The sequence below is a fragment of the Myotis nattereri genome (assembly GCF_964212035.1).
Source record: "Myotis nattereri genome assembly, chromosome: 15".
Lineage (NCBI taxonomy): Eukaryota > Metazoa > Chordata > Mammalia > Chiroptera > Vespertilionidae > Myotis > Myotis nattereri.
Genome location: NC_138090.1, coordinates 42,805,305 through 42,829,187, shown reverse-complemented (window position 1 = coordinate 42,829,187; position 23,883 = coordinate 42,805,305).

Here is a 23,883-nt window from a genome sequence, read left to right as displayed (position 1 = left end):
AGTACAGATGGAACACGAACACTCAGGTCCAAGCCAGCATCACTCCTACTAGAGGTTATTGTAACAGTCTTCTAAGTGGTTTTAATGCTGCCCCCTTAACCCACCTTATAGTCATTTCCCCAGAGTAGGACATGTGAATTCTTAGAGTTGAGTTATTTAAAAACCCATGTCAAGTCATCCCTTTTCTTCCCAAAGCCCTCCTGTCACTCACACCTCAATCACGGCCCACAAGGTTCCACATTAGTGCTGCTCAAAAGGCTGGTCTGTACAAGACAGGGAGTTTCCACCTAAATATCAAACAACTCAGTGGGATGGTTCAGAAAGTCTTGCAATTAAGAACATATCAGGTGAAATATACAGGACACTGAGCGATGTGGTTGGTCTACTTTCTGTTCCAGGCTCTTTATCTCCTTGCAGATCACCCTTTGATAGTAGAGCCCTAAAACGTCTGGTCCCTGTCTACACTTCTCATGCCATTTGCCTCATCTCATCTATTCTGGCCACAGTGGCTTCCTGACCTTCAAACATAGCAAGCATCCTCCTGGCTCAGAGTCGTTGCCTTGGCCATTTTCTCTCTCTAAAATAATCTTTCTCCAAAGACCTACATGACCCCTTTATCCTTTTTCTAGGTCTTGCTCAAATGTCATATAGTCTTTGAGCATTTCCTTGACCATCCTATATACTACAAGGATAATTTGCTAACTGTTCAGTCCTCTGATCGTCTGTTCAACCAATCAAAGCGTAATATGCTAATGATATCCTAAGGCCACTCAATCACTCGCTATGACATGCATTGACCACCAGGGGCCAGATGTTCTGACTGGTAGGTTAGCTAGCTGCTGGGGTCTGGCTGATTGGGGCTGAGGGAGATGGGCCAGACATGCCCTGGAACCATCCCAGAGTCCCTCCGGGCTGGCCAACCTCCCATGTCCCTCTCCTGCCCTGATCGTGCACCAGCGGGGTCCGTTGGCCTGGCCTGCGCCATCTGCCAATACGAGCTGAGGCACCACCCCCTTGAATGCATGCATTTTATGCATTTGGCCTCTAGCTTTATATAAGAAAATAAATCCCAATCTACCCACACCCTCTCTCCTTCACACCCCTTTAGAAATGCTGTTTGTTCTTTGTTGATTGCTTCTCCCTAATCACTACAATATCAGCTATTGAAGCCAGTGACTTTTGTATCACCTCAACCACTGTAAGACTGTGCAGAAATTGTGCTCATTGCTCAAATAAGTAATTAATTACTCACTGGTGAATAATATCATACTGGGAAGTGAATACATTCCCTTTAGTTTCATTGTCTGTAAAATGTGAATAATTCCCGCCCTGTCAACATGTAGGAATCATGGGATGAGCCTCCTTCCTGATATCTATTGCTATGTAACCAAGAAGACCCCAAACTTAAAATCTCTGCATGTCTGACATGATGAGGGACCTGAAAATCACAAACTCCAATGATGATGATAAATGATCAATTTTTGCACATGGTACTAAAGACACAAAATCTAGGGTGAAGTTCCCTGGAGAAGGGACACTGGGGTCCTTTGGAACGCCAGTCCTCCTGGCTTTCAATTCACTCCATCCCTGGAATGACCCTAAGGGATTTGCACTGTCCTCACGCTGGGGGTCAGAGAGAAAACGGGCTTGTACTGGGGTTGTCACTTCACAAGGCACTGGACTCAGTGGGACTATTCTGTTGTCCTCTGTACTTACCTGCACACACTATGTAGGTCAGGCACATGGATCAATGCTGCTTCTTTTAATTTACATCTTGTCTCTGAGATATATCCAAGTTGTCATGTGTGACCTTAATCCGCTTGTTGCCATCACTACAAGATTTTTAAACTTCCCCCGGAAAGGACACTTTTATTAAAGGCAAGATCATTGACTGTCCACAGGCCATGATCTGGGTATTCTGAAAGGCAAAGGTCACTGCATGTTTAAAAGCATATCACACTTTTCAAAGGGCAATGTCTTTACAATTAATAAGAAGACACAATTGTTTCATTTACTATAAGGACAAGCTCATTACTCTTTAAAACCTGGGCATTGCATTTTTAAGTAGACATGATTATTTTATCGTTTGAAAAAACATATAATCTTATTTTAATAGGTGACTTTATTAATTATAAAGGGAAAAGTGTGATTTATCAGAAACGCTCATTATATATTTGTAAAAGATGTAGTTTATATGAAAGATAAGGCACCTCCTCATAAGTGTACTTAGAAGGGCAGCCCCTGGGGAGATGAGGGCTCGGACCACTGACAGGTGGTGATGCTGGAGTTTAGTGAGACACAGGCTGCAAAGATTCCCAAGGAAAGGAAGGGTCAGTTGAACATGTCCAGGGCAGGTGAGTCCAGCATGGGAGACAGGGCCCAGGGCTGTGTGTCAGGTTCAAATGTAGTAAGAAATAATGTCTCTTCGGGAAATGCTAATCTAAACAGCAATGAGATTTTTCAAAAATTAAAAGTAGAACTACCATACAACCCAGCAATTCCACTTCTGATTATTTATCCAAAGAAAATGAAAATACAGATAAAAAAGAAATATGACAGCAACCTAAGTGTCCATCAATAAATGAATGAATATAGTAGATGTGTATAATGTAAAGACAAACACATATAAAAATAAAATAGAATATCACTCAACCATATAAAAGAATGACATCTTGCTATTTGTGCCGAAATGGATGGCTCTGGAGGGTGTTATATTAAGTGAGGTAAGTATATGATATTACTGGATGTGAAAGCTAAAATGCAAGACAAGTCTGGTCGGTGTGGCTCAGTAGGTTGAACATTGTCCCATGTACCAAATGGTTGCTGGTTTGATTCCCAGTCAGGGTACATGCAAGGTTTGTGAGCTCAAACCCCATAGGGGTGTGCAGGAGGCAGCTGAATGATTTGTCATTGACTGGGGCTCTGCACAATGTCTTTCATGAATATAGAGGGTTCCTCAAAGTCACTGCTGGGTGCAACCTGCAGACCCTTCCACTGAACTCAAACATGGCCGTGCAGTAGTCAGAGCCCAGAGCAAACTTCTCAGACTGGGGCTGATAACAATAGCAGAACCTCTCACACTGATGTTTCTCTTTCACCCTCTCCCTTCCTTTTTCTATAAAAATCAATATAAATATTTAAAAAATGAAAATGTAAAAAGAAGGACAAATGAATAATGAAAACAAAACAGAAACAGGCTCAAAGATGCAGAAAATGAACTGGTGGTTTCTAGAGAGATGTGGGTGGGAGAATGGTAAAAATAGGTGAAGGGGATTAAACGGTGCAAATTTCCAGTTATAAAGTAAACACGTCACTGGGATATACCAAACAGCACAGAGCATGTAGTCAGGAATATTGCAATAACTTTGTATTGTGACAGAGGGTTCACAAGAACTATCATGCTGATCACTTCGTAATGTATGTAAATATCAAGTCATTATGTTGTACACCTGAACCATAGAATATTGTAAGTTAATTATGCTTAAATATAAAAAAGAACTTAATGCCCTAACCGGTTTGGCTCAGTGCATAGAGCGTCGGCCTGCGGACTCAAGGGTCCCAGGTTTGATTCCAGTCAAGTGCATGAACCTTGGTTGAGGGCACATACCCAGTGGGAAGTGTGCAGGAGGCAGCTGATCGATGTTTCTCTCTCATCGGTGTTTCTAACTCTCTATTCCTCTCCCTTCCTCTCTGTAAAAACTCAATAAAATGTATTTTTAGAAAATAAAAAAGAACTTAAACAATACAGTGAGATTCCATCTCACACCCACTAGGATGGCTATTATCAAAAACCAGAAAATAACAACTGTTGACAAAAATGTGGAGAGGTCGGAAAGATTGTGCCCTGTTGGTAGGAATGTAAAAATGCTATAGCTACTTTGGGAAACAGTGTGGAGATTCCTCAAAAATAAACATAGATTTACAATATAACCCAGCCATTCCACTTCTGGGTACATACTCAAAAAATGACAACAGGGTCTCAAATAGATGATATTTATATACACATGTTCATAGCAAATTTATTCACAATAGCTGAAATGTGAAGGCAACCCTAGTGTCTATGGGTAGTGAATGGAGAGGCAAAATGTGGTATATACAGGCAATGGAATATTTATCGTTCAGCCCTTAAAAAAGGGAATTCTAGAGAGGCAAGATGGGAAGCAGCTGGAGGCTGCATGCCCTTTATCCCAGTTAGGGACCAGATTTAGAGATAAATACTGTGCAATCAACTTGAAAAACCAAGTGAGGTGTAGCTGATTGCAAATATCATATCTAAGGAGCAATGAAAAAGCCACGTTGAGAATGGTAAGAGGAGTCGTTTTGGGAAAGGGATAGCCCCCATTGAGCAGGTGCAGTGGCTGAGGCCAGAGAGATATCACAGCTGCAAAGCTCCCTCCCCTGTTGGTGTGGGGTTTCAACCCCATGCAGGGATCCCAAACCCAGAGCAGCTGAGATAGAAAGAAGAGCATCAGACACAGGGAGCCAGGGGGACCCTGTCTGCCTGGGAGACATAGACTGCACCTTCCCAGTGAAGGGGTGATCCTATTGTTAGCAGCCCCAGTCTGTGAAGTTTGCTCTGGGCTCTGACTACTGCACGGCCATGCTTGAGTTCAGTGGAAGGGTCTGCAGGCTCCACCCAGCAGTGACTTTGAGGAACCCTCTATATTCATGGAAGACATTGTGCAGAGCCCCAGCCAATGACTAAACTGTTTGTTGGGGAAAGAGGAAAGGTCTCTTCCACCTGGAGCACACATTTGGAAACCCTTCCCCCACCTTTGGAGCTCCCTGGACTGCTGGGTTGATGGCCTGGGGGATCACTGCAGGTCTGGAATTTTTGGCACACACTGCAGACTTCAGAGCCCTAGTGGAGCTTGGAATGTTGGCCTCCACCTTGCTGGGACCTGCTGTAAGGTGAGATTGGAGTTTCATGCAGGGCTGATTTTCCACCCCTTCCATCTTGGTCTTGTGGCATAAAGGGGTCAGTGCCACACAAAGTTGGGATTTGGGGGCTATATTGCCCAGGGTGGCTTCTATCCGGAAACAGGTGGCCAGTGCTTGGCTTTGTGATGCATTGTGGGGAGGCTGATCTGAACTCCCTGTAAGTTTGCCAGGCAGCCCCAAGAAGGAGAAGTAGAGTGCTCCCCCACAACCCCCTCAATCCTGCAACCTGCAGACAGTACCCCCAACAGGAGACTGTTTGGTTCAGCCCTGTGAAGTCAGAGATAGCCCCACTGGGTGCAGTCCTATGGGGGATGGGAGAGTGGCTGAGAGAGAAATTCAATATGTTACACCCCCAGGGGCTGAGAGGAAGTACTTAGCCCCCTCTTGTGGGCTAGGCCAACAACATCTTCAACCAAAGACTCTTCTGATCTATCCCACTGAGCTGAGCCCAGGCAGGTTAACCTGCTCCTGTAAAGGAGACTGCAGGCCCTCCCCAACCTGAAGCTGCAGCAAGCCCCCTTACAGGGAACAAGAGTTGGTGTCTCTGATGGAGACTGAGGAGTTTAGCTTTGAAGCAGAGACTAATTTCCCATCATTGAGTGCCTCACTGTGTAATCCCCAAGCAGGGGGTCCACTAGTAGACACAGACATAAACAGCTATCAGAGAAGTAACTATGCACAGGTAGCCCAAAGCCAGTTACACACAATGTCTGAAAGCCTCTTCCATCTGAAACCCACCCAGAATGACCCAGAACCAACACAACCAGTGGTGAGCTTCAGACCACACCAAAGTTCAATCCAACTGGACCAACAAATGGCACATCAAAGGTGGATTCTGGCAGGCTCCAGAACCTGCTGGGAACAACTCCACCTTGAATGGCCATCCCTTGCACAGTATCTCATACATGGTGATAATGTCTGACCCCTTTAAACACCCACCCTGAAGGGTTAATGATCGTGTCACTGAGTCCATCAAGGCACCTTGAGACGGCACCTGCACAGCAGTTTGCGCACATTGGTCAAGGTTGAGCCTCATAGCCAACCAGCCTAAGGGTCAATCCCACCCATGAATGACCCAATTACAACAGGAACAGCCAAACAATCCACACTAGAGAAATTCCTAGAGCACCCAGCTCAGGAGATCAATGAGACTGCATCACTTTATCCTACAGGACACCTATTACCAGACAAAAAAGACTAAAGGAGTTCATTACCCCCAAACCAGCATTGCAAGATATGCTAAAGGGACTGTTTTAAGAAGAAGAAATATATAGAGAGAGAAAGGAACATATTAGTAGGCATAAAAATGTTGCAATAAGTAAGTACCTATCAATAATAACCTTAAAAGTAAATGGATTAAAGGCTCCAACAAAAAGACATAAGGGAGCTGAATGGATAAGAAAATATGGCCCATATTTATATGCTGTATACAAGATACCCATCTCATAACAAAAGTTATACAGAGGCTAAAAATTAAGGGATGGGAAAATATTCCATGCAAATGGAAACAAAAATAGCTGGTGTAGCAATACTTATATCTGACAAAGTAGACTTCAAGACATAGACCATAGAAAAAACAAAGAAGCTCACTACATAATACTAAAAGGATTGATCCAACAACAGGCTATCACCCTTATAAACATATGACCTTCCAATATAGGAACACCTAAATAAGTTTTAAAATTGTAGTGGACTTTAAAGGAGAGATGGATAGCAATACAGGGAGAGTTGGGGACTTAAACACTCCACTGTCAATGGATAGATCTTCCAAACAAAAAAAAAAAAAATCAAAAGGAAAACTGAGACCTTAACTGACACACTAGATCAGATAGATTAAATCAATATTTACTGAACATTTCATCCCAAAGCAGCAGAATTTACATTTTGCAGAAGTGCACATGGAGCATTCTTATAGATAGACTACATGTTAGGGCACAAACTAAGTCTTCACAAATTCAAGAGTATAGAAATCATATCAAGCATCTTCATGGATCAGAATGGCATGAAACTAGAAATCAACTATAGTAAAAAAAAAAGCTGTGACTCATAGATAGAGAGCAGGCAGACAGCTCAGGGGGTGGAAGAGGTATTGACCAATAAAGAAAAAAAAAGAGAGAGAGAACTCATTGATATACACAACTCTTACTCAGCACAGTACTGGAAGTTCTAGGTACAGTGATCACACAAGAAGAAGAAATAACAGGCATCCAAATTGAAAGGGAAGCAGTAAAGCTGTCATTATTTACAGATGACATGATATGGTACATAGAGAACCCACAAGATTCAACCAAAAAGCTAAATCTAATAAATGAATTTAGCAAAGTTGCAAGACCATCCTAACGTATATGAAGGGATATTTCTTTTTTTTTTTTTTTGGATTTGATTTCTCTAATGAATAATGATGTTGGGCATCTTATAATAAGCTTTTGACCATTTGTATGTCTTCTTTAGAAAAATGTCTGTTATAGTGTTTTGACCATTTTTAAATCTGGCAAATTGGTCTTTTTTATTGTTGAATTTACATACCCTAGATGTACCTCTTAACAGACCATATATATATATATATATATATATATATATATATATATATATAATTTTCAAATAATTTTTCTCATTCTGAAGGTTTATTTTTCACTCAGTTGATTGTATTTGATGGCCAATAGATTTTAAGCTTAATGTAGCCCCACATTCTTTTTAAATATATTTTTATTGATTTTAGATAGCAAGGAAGAGAGAGAGAGAGATAGAAACATGAATGATGAGAGAAAATCGCTGATCAGCTGCCTCCTGCAAGTTTCCTACTAGGGATGGAGCCCACAACCTGCCCTGTGCCCTGACTGGGAAACAAACCTCAATCTCCTGATTCATAGGTCGATGCTCAACCACTGATCTACACTGGCTTGGCGGTAGAACCATTTTCTATTTTCCTTTGTTCTATGAGTTTTGTTATCATATCCAAAAAACTATTGTCAAATACAATGTCAGGAAGTTTTTCCCCTGACTATTCTGTGAGTGTTATGGTTTTTGGTATTACATTTAGATCTTTAATACATTTTGAATTAATTTTTATAAGTCATATGAGGTTCATTTACTTGAGAATATCCAATTTTCCCAATGCCTTTTGTGGAAGTCTGTCTTTTCCCCATTGTGTGGTTTTGGCACCTTCGTTGAGGATTATTTGATAATATAAAGAGTGTTTATTTCTGGGCTCACTATTCTGTCCCATTGGTCTGTATGTCTATCTTTATGTCAGTACCACTCTACTCTTACTTTAGCTTTGTAGTGTGTTTTGAAATCAGGGAACTTGGCGATTTTTGAAGATTGTTTTGTCTCCTCAGGGTTCCTTGAGATACCATATGAATTAAGAATGATATTTTTATTTATTTAAAAATACCTTTGGGATTAAAATATATTTTATTGAATCTGCAGATTCACTTGAGTAGTATGGACAGATAACCGTATTAAATCTTCTAATTTATGCTGTTGTTAATGAGGATGTATTTTTAAAGAAGCAATTGCTTTGTTCCTTTTTCTTCAATCTCTTTGTACTCACCCTTCTGAGGGAGTTCACAAACCTCTCCTAGCCCACCCCAGGACTCCCTGAGGTGAGGACAGGGCCAGGGTTCCAGAACCCTAGATCCAGGGCCTATGTGAGGGTATTAAGAAAACTAGACTTTTCCCCTGATCCTTCCATTTTCCCCCTCTGGTTTAACTGACTGTTAACCCCATGGGAGACTCTATTCTGTTGAACATCCCTTTTTTTCTGCAAACTCTAGCTCAACTGGAACAATTTTGTCCTGTATAAATAAGAACCTTTAAAAAAACAACTATGAACCATATTTACAAGAAGCTGTCCATTTTAAGAATATTAGTGACTCGTTAATTTGACACATCACTAGTCTTTCAGAAATATTTGAAAGTCATTCACAAGAAATGTAGTCAAATTATAGTAAGAAGCTAGGAATATTCCTTGGCATGTTGAATTGGGGAAACTGAGACAGATAGCTGAATAAACTGGCCTAGGAATTTACAGCCAGATATAGAAGGTCACCAGGGCAGAAAACCTCCGGTACCTAGCAATGGGCAAAACGGATCCTAGACCTTGCCTTCAGGGTGGCCTTTCCTCCCCTGGCATACCATTGGTTGTGTGACTTAGACTTCCTGTCCTACTGTTAACCAATTAGTGGAGACCACGATCTGAAAGGGCAAACCTGGAAATGATGATAAATATTCTATTGAGATCTTCCCTAAGACCTCCCCTAAGTCCCAAACTTTGAAAAGTAGATAGAACCCCTCAAGAAAAAGAAGCCAGCATGTGCCTCTATTGGGGCACACCCTCTCAAATCTCCTTTTCCAGTGAATTTTCTTTCACCTAAACCCTAAGTGATACCCAGGAGACTGCAACCAGGGAAACAATAGGCAGCACTAGCTCATATTAGGCTACCCCTTAAACTTGTCCCCAAGTCCCCTTGCCTCTGACTTTGCACTGAGCGTGAGCTGACAGCAGCCTTGTATAGGCTCCCTTCTCTCCATAAAGTTTCTAGAGAGCCAATGCAGCCACAACTTTTCTCTCTCCTACTGCTTCTTGTATCCCAGGCCCTTCCTTGTGTCACTGCCCCCAGCTTTAATAAACATAGTCTCAAAATCACCTGGACTCATATTCTGAAATCTTTCCTGCATGAAGTCAAGTACCTGCACACTACCAGCTGGTCTTAGGCAAATTCACTCAGGGCCTGGCTTCTATTTCTGATAACTTTTTGAAATGTAGTGGGAATGCTATTGCAAAAGGAGGAAAGGGATCTGAGAGTGTTCTTTAAAAATATTTGTATTGATTTCAGAGAGGAAGGGAAAGGGAGCGAGAGATAGAAACGTCAATGATGAGAGAGAATCATTGATTGGCTACCCCCTGCACACCCCACACTGGGGGTTGAGCCCACAACTCAGGCGAGTACTCTGACTGGGAATCGAACTGTGAACTCTTGGTTCATAGGTTGATGCTCAACCACTGAGCATTGCAAGCTGGGCTTGGTGTTTTTAAGAGAAGTTAAAAGTAAGTAGTTTGAGCTAACAAGTCAATTATGTCTGAATGAGTAAAAAGAGGCAAAATGAAAACAAGAGAAGCTGCAGACATTAGTGGAAAAGGAATATTGAGAAATTTTATGAAGAAATATCAGAACCTAATTATGGGGATATGCTTACACACCCTAACCCAACAAAGATTATTAACCATATTAATCAAATGACGCTGAAGTAGCTATAAAAACATGACCGTCTATAACTGCAGCTAAGGCACAGGAAATTTACTTATGATACTCTTACTGTCTTGCTAGTCTATGAAATTTTTAGATGATAATTTAATATACATCATTGGGTTCTGACAACCTTGTCCCCAGTAAGGTTACAGTTCCAAATTGCACAACCAGCAGGAATCAGATTAATAATGAATGACCCTTGAGTGTTTCCAATGGGAAATAAGTGGACCATTGTAAATGAGAACCCATCTCATGATCAGATTGTCAAAACTGAAGAGGTGTATATTGTGCCCTCAAACTATAAGCAAATGTGATACTAGATGAAAAATACAGAGAAATGAGACTGACAGCAAAATTTGGATCATGATAGCTTATAGGACACGAATGACTCAAAATTTTTTATTTATTTAGTTTTTATTGTTTTTCTTTTCAATCCTAACCCAAGGATATTGTTTCCATTGATTTTTAGAGAGTAGAAGGGAGACAGGAGAGAAGGAGGGTGAGAGAAAAAGAGAGAGAAAGGAAAAATCTATGTGAGAGGGACACAATTGGCTGTCTCCTGCATGCATCCTGATTGGGACCAGGGATTGAAGCTACATCCCAGACATATGACCTTGACCAGGAACTGCAGGCTGAAACTCTAATCACTTAGCGAAACTGGTCAGGGCCAATGTGTTTTTCTTAATGAAGACCGGTGGAACCTGACTGGCTCCCATTTACCTGCTTTTTACTCTTGAGAAAATTTGACCTTGACTTCCATCCAAGGTTACAGTCTTCCCCTATTCCCAATGGTCCATAGTTCAGCTAGATAAACTAAGACGTCCTAGTGATGTGCCTTTCTAGCACCATGGGACCACATTTTCGAACCAAATGGTTGGTCATCAATGCATCATTCCATTTGATTTATGACCCAAAGGAGGAAGTGTGGATGAAAACGGGCTAATACTAAAGCTGACAAGCAAAGAGGAGGCTTGCATAGTATGATTTGCAAAATTAGAGACCTAGAGTAACTACATAGGATGGCCTGAAATGACAACTTTCTAACTAAAAGTGAGTCATGGTAGGTAATTATGCCTTAGGTATTTTTTTCTAACATAGCTGAATCTTTATGTTAATGGAACGTGTCCATTGTCTTTTTGCATTCATGGCAACTTACTTTTCGAATATCAGGAAATTTTTTTTCTTTTTTCCAGACCCACACTGCACCAGAGGAGAAGCCACAGAACCCCTCATTGCTATTGTCATCATGTTAATTGTTAGTTGCTAACTATCCTCTATCAACCAATGTAAAAAAACTATGTGTCATTTGTTTTAATTTTTATCTAATCTCAGCGATTTCCCCGTTTTGCTTTCTCCCACCTTCCTAACCTATCACCAATGGATTTTATTTAACCCCCTATGCCTCCTTGCTTTGATTGTAATGTATAACATATGGTACAAAATTGACACTTTTTGTTGAGATTTTGCTTCCTGGCAATTGTCGTCATTTGGACTCAAACTCATAAAAATTCTCTACAGGTTTATATGTTTCTTACATTGGCAGCTGAAAATTCCAGGCTTCTAATCAAGATTTGGCCTTTATGGCAACCTGTCCTCACCCTGAAACTATCCTGAGGCCTGTCAGGAGTTGCGTCATTGGGACAAAAGACACTCTTATTACCCATATCACTCAAAAAATTTCAAGAATTTAAACTGCTCTATTCTAAGAAGCAGGAAATATCTTTCTATGAAATCACATGAGGAAACTGAGGCTTTTTGAGGTGAGATCACTTGCCCAGAGTCACAGAGCCTGCAAGTGGACTCAACCATGCCATGTACTGTCTATTGGTACTTGACATCTATGCTCCACCCCTATCTATATTTTCTCCTATACCAGAGGGGCTGAAAGGTTAAATACCACATTTCCCACCTCTAATAGCTGGGATTCCAGCTGTGAATAAATTTCAGCCTCTGCGATGCACGTGTGTGAAGTTTGGACTCTGGCAGGGAGAAGGGGCTGTGATTCCTGCTCCTGATGGATGGGCTCTGCAGACAGAGCTTTATGTGAACAAGCTGGTGATTCTTTCCCTCTGTGTGGGGCTGTGGCAGTGGGACCTTGAAACAAGACTTCCTGTGTCAACTCCCTGACTTCCATTTTTCTAACCCGGTATTGGTTTTACATGCACCTATTTCTGTGCTAAAGAAATGTGCCCACCAAAGTCCAGGCATGCACAAATGTTAATGCCTGGTTTACCAGAAACAGTCCAAAATGGGAATCAACACAATGTTCATGAATGGGCGAATGGCTAAACAATTTTGGTGCATCCTACAATGGAATAGACCTGAGGGATTAAAAATGGAAGAAATATTTCAAGATAATGGCCTTGATTCAAGAAGCCAACATTTGCCCAAAATTACATATTATATGGTTCAGATTATGAAAACTGCAGAAAATGCAAACTCATCTATAATGACTGAAAGCAGATAAGAGTTGGAGGGAGTGGGAGAGGTGCCGGAAGCCGGTCCATCCTTGCTGCTTGACACAGTCGCTGCAGGAAAGAAACATCTGCACAGCATATGTTTCAAGGGACCTGGCGTATATAGCATACTGTTCTTAATATGTTTGCTCCCCTTAGCGCTGTGTGTTTTAACCAAGGTCACCTCTCCGAGAAAGGTTGTTTCCCCAGGTAGGAAATTTTTCCTGAAGTCAGGGAGGGGATGCCTCTCCTAGAAAGGTTGTTTCCCCAGGTAGGAATTTTTCCCTGAAGTTAGGGAGGGGATGAAACTCCTTAACTAAGTGCCAGGCGGGTAGTTAATCACTTCAACTACAAACAATCATGCTTAAGCTACATAATCTTTACTCCCTGCAATGGAGATAAGAAACGCCCTAACCTTTGTAATAGAAATTGACAGGATTAAAATCAACTGGTATAAATACAGATGTAACAAAACAATAAACAGCAGAACCTCTCTGGAGATCCAGACCAGAACTTGGCTGGAGATCCTGGCTGGAGATCCTGGCTAGGCTGCTGATCAACTGAACACTGTCTCCGTGTCCTTCCTTCTTCGCCTACTCCGTCTACACCTTTGGGGAACCCCTGGACCCGCTGGGGTTGGACCCCGGCAGAGAGGGACAGAGTGAGGAGATTATAAGAGAGCCTGGGGAGGCTTTAAGATTGAAGAACATGTTCATTTTCTTCATTGTAACAACTTCTCTGGTGCATGCATCTGGCAAAGCTTAATAAATTGTATAATTTCAATATGGTAAGTTTAATACATGCCAACTAAAACTCAATAAATATGTTAAATTTAAATATACACCTATGAAATATTGCTTAAAGTATAAATTCAATATAAAATTCAAAACTGTAACATGACTTTTTTCTTGCACATTTTTCACCTTCTCCATCAAGAGGGGGTGAGCTACTCCACAGCCTGCAGCCTCCTCAGGTGTCTGCTGACCCCACCTCAGCAGCATCCACAGCCCAGCAGGGTCCAACCTCACCAGCATTACTCAGTCCACATTCCTTCTCACTCTTCGCACTGCCCACACTGGACTTGGAAAGCTCCTCCATTCAGCCAGGTATCTGTCTACCAAAGTCCAGTCCTGTGCAGGCAGCTCTTGCACACCAACCTCTGTCCAAAGGGTGAATGGCCACTCATGCTTCAGGTCTCAGCCAAGAGGCCACTTTCTCAGAAGTGCTAGCTGTGATCCCCAGACAAGCTGAGACTAAAGTACATACAACTCTTTCTTTGTTGTACTTCTCTAGATTATAATTAACTCCTTAGTGCTGTGATTTTTCTGAGAGCCTGTCTTTGTTACAAGGTAAACTCCATGAGAACAGGTCCTACCTATGTCCTGTACTCTCAGTTCCCAGTGTGCATTCCAAGCCTGACACATCACAGATGCTCAGTAAACATTCATTAAATGGATGCGAGAAACCACCCAATGGAAGCCTGTCAACCTGTGTGACACTAGCGGTCAAACTATGTTCCTTATTGGCACGAAGGCATTGGTGTCAGCATAGGAGGAGTCCACAAGTGTCCGGGGATGACCCAGAGATGGGTTTTTCCCCCTAACAAAATCAGGGATGAGGGAGATAGGACCAACTAACAGTGAAGAGTCAGACCAACCAGCGCTCCCCATTTCCACATTGTGAGTGATGTCTCATGTTCCTGGGGCCTGGACAGCAGCCTCTGTTCTTTGTCTTCTCACAGGTCCCTGTTCGGGTAGACACTCTGGATCTTTTACCCCAGGTAGAGGTACTACCATGGGAAAAGAGAGCTCACAGTGACCTCAAAGGAATCCTGGGATGACTCCCAAACCCAAGGTCCCTGGTCTTTGGGACACCTGCCTGTAGTCCCTGAACATCTCACCCGCCCATGATGTCCTGGGGAGCATGGGGATCCAGGGGAACATCCTCAGCAGATGGGACAGGAGAACCCAGGATCTGGGGTTGCTTCCATCTCAGAGGACAGAGGGTCCCACAGGGGCCTCCCCTCCCCTAACAGAGGGACACACAGCTCCTGTGGTTGACACTCCAAGTGGAGCTGCATCAGAGCCTGTGCCCTGGGGGAGGACTACAGCAGAGGATGGAAAGGGACACAGGTGACTTGAATGCAACACCCCAGTGCAATCATGGAGACGCACAGGGCATTTGGGGGATCAGCCCTCCAGTTTGGCACACTCTACTAAAAGTCTCAGAAGAGACATCAAAGGTCCTGTTCTAGCAACCTTTGGGACAGAGACTTCCTCCTGAAACAGCACATCCACCAGAGATGACAGATCTCATGAAACTGGACTCATAATCCTCTGGACCCTCAGCCCCTCTGAGATGGAAGCAGCCCCAGATCCTGTCCTCTTACTGGGCTCACCCTACTCTAGGACTGAGTCAGGAGGCCTGGAGCCCACAGTGACGGGACCCCGACTGACTGGCCTTTAAGCTTGAGCCCACCTCTACCCAGGTGTCCCTGTCAGCTCTCATCCTCTGGTCAGCATCCCTGGTGCAGCACCAGACATTGGCTGAAGGTCTCCCTCTTCTCTACAGGGGGCGACATTTAAACACACAGACAACACAGGGAATTCACACATGAACCTGGCTTTGCCTAAAGAGCTGGAGAAGGAGCCTGATTTCCATCCCCTGCTCCCACAGATGCTTTCAGAATCCGCCCTCACGAGTGCTGTATCCCACCTGCTACTTCTAGGGACTGTGAATGAAACAGCAACAACAACAACAAGAATGGGCTGTAAAATAAGCCTGACAATCCCAGCAAGTCGCAGGGCAGTCATGACAAGCTCAGTGTCCAAAATAACTGCACAGGATGGTCTGATCACAAATTCCTTACTGGGCAGGTGATGGCAGGGAGTAATCTCCCAGGCCTACAGCTTCCTTAGCAAAGGTCAGACTTTATGTTAAGTGAGCCCTGTTCCCTGTTCTTATGCATCTTGGATAACATACCTTTGATACATCAGAGTAGTTGTTCTTTTGCAAGACCATTTGAAGGCACAGACTCTGGGACCAGCATATGAGACAGCATACTTCTTAGGTTACCTGGTTCCTTGCACAACCTCTCTATGTGCTGTAAATGTTAATTATCCTGGACCAACCAAAGTAAAAAAAAAAAAAAAAAAAAAAAAAACCTGTTTCTCCATTTTGTTATTTATCAATTCCAGAGATTTCTTTACTTCCTAAAGGATTTCAAACAACTTATTCCATCTTCTTTTTTTTATTATAATGTATAAAATAAGTTGCACAACTGCCAAGCTAAGATTTGAGATCTTGTTCCAGGCATATGACGTTAGCTTGGTTCAAATAAACTCATGAAAATTTTCACAGATTGGGAATTTTCTTACTTTAACAGGCCCAAGAGCACCTGCTCTCTCAGGGCTCTATTTGCTGCTCCCTGTCTCATGCCTGTCACCACCCATGAACAAGGTGGGGTAATGAAAGGAAACTCCCCCAGGCAGAGAACAGACACCGGCCCAAGGTCAGGGAGCACCAGGACAGGCTCAACCAACAGAGAGGGAGGGTCTCCCAGAAACTACCCCTGACGAACAGGGAGCCCACAGCCACCTGAGCTCCCACCACAGTCCTCTCCTGCCAGGACATGCAGGACACCTTCCTTTTCACTCCCAAGAACTGCAGGGCCTCCTGAGACATCTGGTCCTGGGTCTCTGTCCCTGGAAGCAAAGGGCAGGCTGGTGACAACCTGAGATAGATGGAGGGTCCTCTCTGTAGTCGTCACAGCTTGACCCCTTCTCACCCCCACAGTCACCTCTGTGCCCTTCCTGCTGGGAGGAAATCCAACCATCCCAGCACATTTCAGAACACCCAGCAACCTGGTGCTCAGCTAGGTTTCTGTGTCACAAACAGAAATAATCCCCACTTTGGGGCCTGTGGGGCTCTCTGTGTGGTGCTGACAGACACAAGACCAAGACACAGCAGAGGCCAATGCTGGGATGAGAGTGTCATCTTCTCAGGGGACACGTGGCCCCATCAGCCTTGCTGTTACAGTGGGCTCCACAGGCCAGTAAGACCCACCTTCCCTGAGAGCTCATCAGATGCAGAGTGTCTGGTCCACCGCACACCTGCCGAGTCAGAACCTGCATTTTAACAGGATGTGGAGACCTTCCCTGTGCACAGGAGAGGGGGAGGTGTGTCCCATCACCACATCACCAGAACTCATTCTGGTTGGGCATTGACATTAGCTGGACAGCTGCTAAAGCAGCATTTATGGTGTCACCTGGGCATCGCAATGTTAACAAAGTTTCACAGGTGATCTGATGTACAGCGGTGGTGAAATCCCTGTGAGAAGAGGTCCTGAGGTGGCCCTAGAACTCCTGATCTGAAGGGAAAAGTAAACTGTGAAAAAGAGAGGACTGTGGGGGAGGCTACTGTGCATCTGACTGGGAGCCATGGGGAATGCCCATGACCTGGATGCCCCAGGCTGGTGCTTTTCTAAACAGAGCATGTGAATGTGTGTGTGTGTGTGTGTGTGTGTGTGTGTGTGTGTGTGTGTTCAGGTACCTCAGCACATCCAAGGGAACCAAGATTTAGAGGAATGGTAAGCTGGAAGGAGGGGGAAATGGTGGCAAAAATGAGGGGGGGGGAGGAGGTGGGTCCTTGGTACAAACTCCGCCCTCGTCCACGTGAGCAGGTAAGTGATCTTGCACCAGGCGGAGGCACAGTGCACAGTGAAGAGGGACAGCAGATCCCACCAGTTTCGACAGCGGTGCCTTTGAGCTTTCCTGGAATCCAAGCTCTTCTTGCAGAGGGAGGGACGGTGCAGGCAGCAGACACCATGGACTCATTCTCAGTCCCTATCCGCAGAGGACCTGTCCCCTGGCAGGGGCTCCTTTTGGCCGGTAAGGAAGGAACAATCCCTGGAGTGTGGACTGAAGCAGGAAAGAGAGGGACTTGCTGGGGTCTCCTGGGGAGAACAGCGCTCTGAGAGTGGAGGGGGGGCTTCTATGTGGACCTGAGGGGAGAGGACAGGGGAGCAGAGTAGGATGGGTAATGGAGATGGGTAACAGGTAACTGGGAAATCTCATGATCTGGAAGTGGAGTGGAGCAGGGAAACTTCAGCTCCTAAGTTATTCATCACTGAGTATTGAATTTTGGAAACTGACCATAATAATAATAATAATTTATGTCATGTAGCACCAGAGAAAAACTTAATCAGGGGTGATAAATATCATCCTTACCACCAGCCAAGGAGAAACACACCCCAACAGGTGCAGGACTCTGGGAACATTCATTCACACACAGGTATTTGCAGCTTGTTGCAGGCACTGGGGATGCAAGATCTGACAAGCCCCTGTCCCCATGGAGCTCACATTCTGTGGGTGGAGAGAGATAAGAAAATATCTACATGTGATGGCAGGTACCCACAAGTGTTATAAAAAGAACAACAGAGCAGTGACAGGTCAGAAAGTGATTAACAGAGAGTCTTTAGAGAATTGTTCCGTGAAGGTGCCTCCCATGGACACCCTTAAGTGTCAGCAGGGATGTGAGGGCAGTGAGTGGGTGAGCCGAACAGACACCTGGAAATGAGACTGAGAAACAGAAAAAGTAACAGGTTCACAGGTGCTGAAGTATTGGTGGTCATGCTGTTGAACTTTACCACACTCACACAAACACACACACACACACACACACACACATACACACACACACACACCAAGGCTGAGATGAAGAGATCTGTTCCAAATCCAGGGCCTCATCTTTCCATCCCAACATATACATCCAAGTATTGATCAATTTCTCTCTTCCCTCCTAGTTTCACTCTTGAATTTCTGGAGCCTGCCAACCACTGCCGAATTCGTTGTTTTCTCAAAAAATGCTGTCAAAGGGAGGGATGTGATGCTACGTACCCGCAATGTGCCTCCTGATGTTAGCATCTTCATTTGGTACAGGGGAAAAGGGGCAAACTACAAACATATGATTGCACGTCTTGGAATGTTCCTAGGAAGACATAGAACAGGGCCTGCACACAGCGGTCGAGAGCACATAACCTTTGATGGATCCTTGGTGATAAATAAGGTCACGGAGAAGGACACCGGAGCCTACACCTTAGTGGTCTACCTTAAAGACTCAAAAAAAGAAATGAGATTTGCACGGCTCAATGTATATGGTGAGTGATTGCTCTCTGACCTCTGGGTGTTGGGTGGGTGAACTGCACTTCACACACAGGACTGACAGCCCTGGACTCTGCCTCCATCCCCCTCTGTATCATCTCCCAGGTTGGGTTTGGGCATTTAGTGCAGGAACACACAGTGGAGACAAACTTTCTAAGATCAGAGTTCCCTTCCCGGATTCCAGCCCTGCAGACATTCTCCACAGATAGAAGGGCCAGCCTGATAGGAGTCGCTCAGCAGAGAGAAACCAGTCTCAGTCGGGTTCCCTCGGCCCCTCCCCATGACCATGACCCTGAGAAAGACCCTGCAGGGCTCAGCCAGGGTCCATCCTGAGGAGCCCCCTGCAATCCTCATAAAGAAGCTCAGCTTTGGCAGCCCCGCCCAGACCCCTGCCCCAGGTTTTCTGACTCCAGTGACCCTGGGGATCTTGTGTCAGGTTGGGGTTAACTCCTGGGAAGGGCTGAGTGGGCGCAATGGTTTCCCAGGTGTCTGAGTCACAAGGCTTTTGACCTGCTCAGAAGCCAGAGCTCAGGCCCATGAGTCACATCTGGATAGCGGCAGTGCTTCACCTGAGACTGTGTGTAGCTAGCACAGATGGACAAGGTCGCCAGGCCATTTGTGAACTACAATGAAACATTTTGGAGAGTCCAGACAAAGGTCAGAATCAAAGGGAACAAAAAGGAGGAAAGATGCTCCTGGCAGCTCCTCATCCACCAGGGATCAGCCCAGGAGATTCTCTCTTGGAGTCGATCAATAACAGATGTTCCTCATTTGAGCAGCTCCCCTGTGCCAATGTTTATTCAGACACTGTGAATATGTTATTGTTAATACACTGACACCCTGGCAGTCAAATGTTCATAGTACTGCATTGAGAGGAAACCAAGGCACAGGGAGATATAGTCACTAAAGCAGAGCCACACAGACCATGAGAGTGACTCAAGGTCTGTCTGCAGCCATTACCTCTCCTCCATCCCAGAGAGATCCCTAAACCAAACATTGGTTTAGATGAGTGATGGCAAACCATTTGAGCTGGTGTGCCAGCATTTTGAAAAACCTTAACTTAACTTTGGTGCCGTGTAACATATAGAAATTCTTTGATTTTTGCAACCATAGTAAAACAAAGACTTATATTTTTGATATTAATTTTATATATGCAAATGCCATTTAACAGAAAAATCAGCCAAAAACATGAGTTTGCATGACACCTCTGACACGCGTGTCTTAGGTTTGCCATCACTGGTTTAGATCTTCCCTTAGGCATCCCCAGTTCAGAGAGAGAGACTGCAGTCTAGAAAATAACACGAAATGGAGAATTAATTTATTTGTACTCTAGAACCAAATTACCTGTAGTAACAATCAGTCAGTGCTGGGAACACCCAGACCTTCCCCTCAGGTGGCTGATACACCCCTCCATGAACTGGAGGTGAAAAAACTGAATTGTTTCCTGATGTGCTGGTGTCATATCCACTGGATATAAAGGAAAGGACTTTGCCTGCTCCCTCCCCATTTACTCTTATAACCAGCTAAGGGATGAAGATGTAACACTCGGTTGTTTTGATGAATTAGGAAGAAATAAATGGCTACTGAAGGAAGGAATGAGCTAAAAAATCTTCAGAGGCTGAAACCTGGATGCAGAGTCTTTGAAATGCTGGCCACATGGGAAAGGCTCCCTGTCACTCCAGGGTTTGAGACCCATGTTTCAGACCCTTTGCTGTTCTATAGAGAAATAGTCCTTCTTGCTTTTGCTCTTAGACCCTGGGGTATTAATAGTAAGTTTTGCATATGGCGGAATTTTAAGGTCTTTCCAAATTTCTATCTCATAACCACCAAACACAAATGGTCCACAAGGGTCCGAATGTCAGCAATCCATGCTCCCCTCTTGCCATCCATCATCCCTTCTGCATCTGCACAAGCCGCACCTGCCCTCAGCAGAGGGAGAATGACTTTAATGACCAAGGGCAGAGCATATGGTTCTGCTGCCACAATCAGATCCTGCCTGTCCCTTCAATCCTTTCAGGCTCATTCCTTGGGCTCTGCTCTATCATTTATTGGCTCACTGGCTCATGTCAGTCACACTCACCTGGGAAGGCCTGACCCAACTCTTGGCCTAGGGGTTTGATCCTGGTCCCGTTTTATTTCTGCTCCAATCTGAGTCTTTCAGATGTCCTGGGAAATCGTGTCTCTTAGAAACACACCTCAGCTGGGCAATGAAAGTCTGTGCAGCTAGAAAAAATTGCAGTCAGCTGGTCAGTGAAGAACTAGGAGAGGTCTGGGAGGATTAGGGGGACAGGAGGTGTCTCTAACTCTATGTTCTCTGTTTTTCCAGAACCAAATCTTGCTAATCTATTGAATGATTCTGTTCATTTGTTGAAAAGACTGTCCTTTCTCCATTGAACAGTCTTGGCTCATGAGAAAGGATGTGCTTTCTCCTAGACATAGAGGATTTAAGTTCTCTGACGGTTCAGAGACCCAGGTATTTGTCTTGTGATACATAGAACTGCCTTATTCCTTTAAGTTGGCTGAGAGGTGAGAGGTGCCAATTCTGATTGAAGAAGGCTTGGAGGACTCAAATGTCCCACAGGGCAGTGTTCTCCTGTTTCCTGCTCAGTGGAGTTACCCACACTCAATATCACAAGCATCAACTTTGAGAGATGATTTATATTTTTCTACTGATAGTGATATTGAGAATCTTTTCCTGGTCTTATTGACCATTTGTATATTTTTTCTAGAGAAATGTATATTCACGAGGTTTGCCCATTTCTAAATCAGCTTATTTGGTGTTGCTCTTGTTGAGTTGTAGGAGGTCTTAATATATTCTGGATATTAACCTTTCCGTTAATATCCAACATTTACAACCAAGATGTGAAAAGACCTCCTGCCAGGACTTCAGGAGATTCTTTACATTTCTTTTCTGTAAAGCCCATTAACAAACACAGATGCCTATTATTCCTTCTTCTTTCTTAAAATCTCCCCAGTCCTTAGAAGATTTGCAAACTATTTTCTACCATTTCACAGATCACCGTTCACTCTGTTGATTGTGTCCTTGGATGAACAGAAGGTTTCATTTTGTCAAAAATCTCAATTGTCTAATCTTTTCTTGCCTGAGTTTCTAGTCTCATATTCAAGATATCACTGCCAAATCCAATGCCATACTGCTTACCCCTATGTTTTCTTCTGAGAGTTTTATCATTTTAGTTCTTAGCTTTAAGATTCAATCCATTTTGACTGAAATGTTGTGTATGTAGATATTGCTGTTCAACGGCATTTGTTAAAATGACTGTCCTCTCTCCATTGAACAGTTCTTGGCTCCTTTATCAAAACCATTTGATTGTGTCTTTGACAAATAGAAGTCTTTATGCCAGTGTAACTATTTTGGTTACTTTCCCTTTGTAGTAGTATTTGAAATTAGTAACTGTGAGACCTCCAATTTCAGTTCATCCTTTTGAAGATTGTTGCAAACGTTTGGAATCCATTGAAATTCCACATAAATTCTGGGATGGCCTTTTTTTTATTTCTGAAAAAAAGTAATTGGGATTTTGATAGGGATTGTTTCAAATATGTAGATAGTTGGTGGTTTTGGAATCAATGAACATGGATGCCTTTCCAGGTATTTGTTTCTTCCTTACTTTCAGAAATGTTTGGTAGTTTTCATGGTTTCATCTTCCTCCTTATTATGTTTAACCCTAAGCATCTAGTCTCTTTGATGCTATTGTAAATGGAACTGTTTTATTTATTTTATTTGAGGGTTGTTCATTTTTGTTTAAATAATGGAAATGATGCTGAGTGTTGATTTTGTCTCTGACAACTTCATCTTTTATATTAGTTATAATAGTTATTTTAGGTATGTATGTGGTGAAATCTTCAGGGTGTTCTACAATAAGATTATGTTGTCATTTTAAAAAGATATTTTCTTATTCCTCTCTAAATTGGATAGCTCTTATCTCATCTTCTTGCCTGATTTTCCTGACTAGTTGGATTAGGGGAAAAACAGCATCCTTGTCTTATTCATGACCTTAGTACTGTTTTCAGAGTTTCTCCGTGGAGTAATGTGTTAGCTGTGGACTTTCCTGTGTGGCCTTTACCATATTTAGTAATTTCCTCCTATTCCTACAGTTCCTGTGTTTTGTTAAAATCATAACCACTTCTCTTTAGTGATTTATTTTACCATTATATGCAATCAGCAGGCCTGGAAATAAAGTCCTGTTCAGACTGAGGAATCCTATAGATGGAACTTATCCAGATCCAAGGTCACGAAGACTGGGTTTGGCCATCTTTATTGCCTAATGAGTTATTTAACAACTAGAGGCCCGGTGCACAAAAATTTGTGCATTCGGGGGGGGAGTGGGCCCCTTAGCCCGGCCTGTGCCCTCTTGCAGTCTGGGACCCCTCGGGAGATAACGACCTGCTGGCTTAGGCCTGCTCCCAGGTGGCAGAGGGCAGTCCCAACCCCTAGGTGCAGCCCCTGGTCAGGCTCAGAGCAGGGAAGATTGGGGAGTTGGGGCGCTGCCCCCTGTCATACACAGAGCAGGGCAATCGGGAGGTTGTGATTCCACCCTCAGTCACGCTCAGTGTAGGGCCAATTGGGGGGTTGGGGCACCATCTCCTGTCACACTCAAGGCAGGGTCGATGGGGAGGTTGCGGCACCTCACCCTGTCACTCACAGAGCAGGGCCCATAGGGGGTTTGGGGCTCTGTACCCTGTCACGTACAGAGCAGGGCCAATCAGGGGTTTGGGGCACAGCCCCCTGTCATGCACAGAGCAGGGGCCAACAGGGGGTTGGGGTGCCACCACTCTCACACTCAGGGCAGGGCCAATGGGGAGGTTATGGCTCTACCCAGTCACAGACAGAGCAGGGCCCGTGGGGGCAGGGGTTTTGGGGAGCCACACCCTGTCACACACAGAGCCACAGGGCGATCAGGGTGTTTGGGCGCTGTCGCCTGTCATGCTGATCCCGGTGCTGGGAGGCCTCGCAGCTCCACTAATCCCAGTGCTGGGAGGCATATTACCCTTTTACTATATAGGGTAGAGGCCTGGTGCATGGGTGTGTGCCTGTTGGTTTGCCCTGAAGGGTGT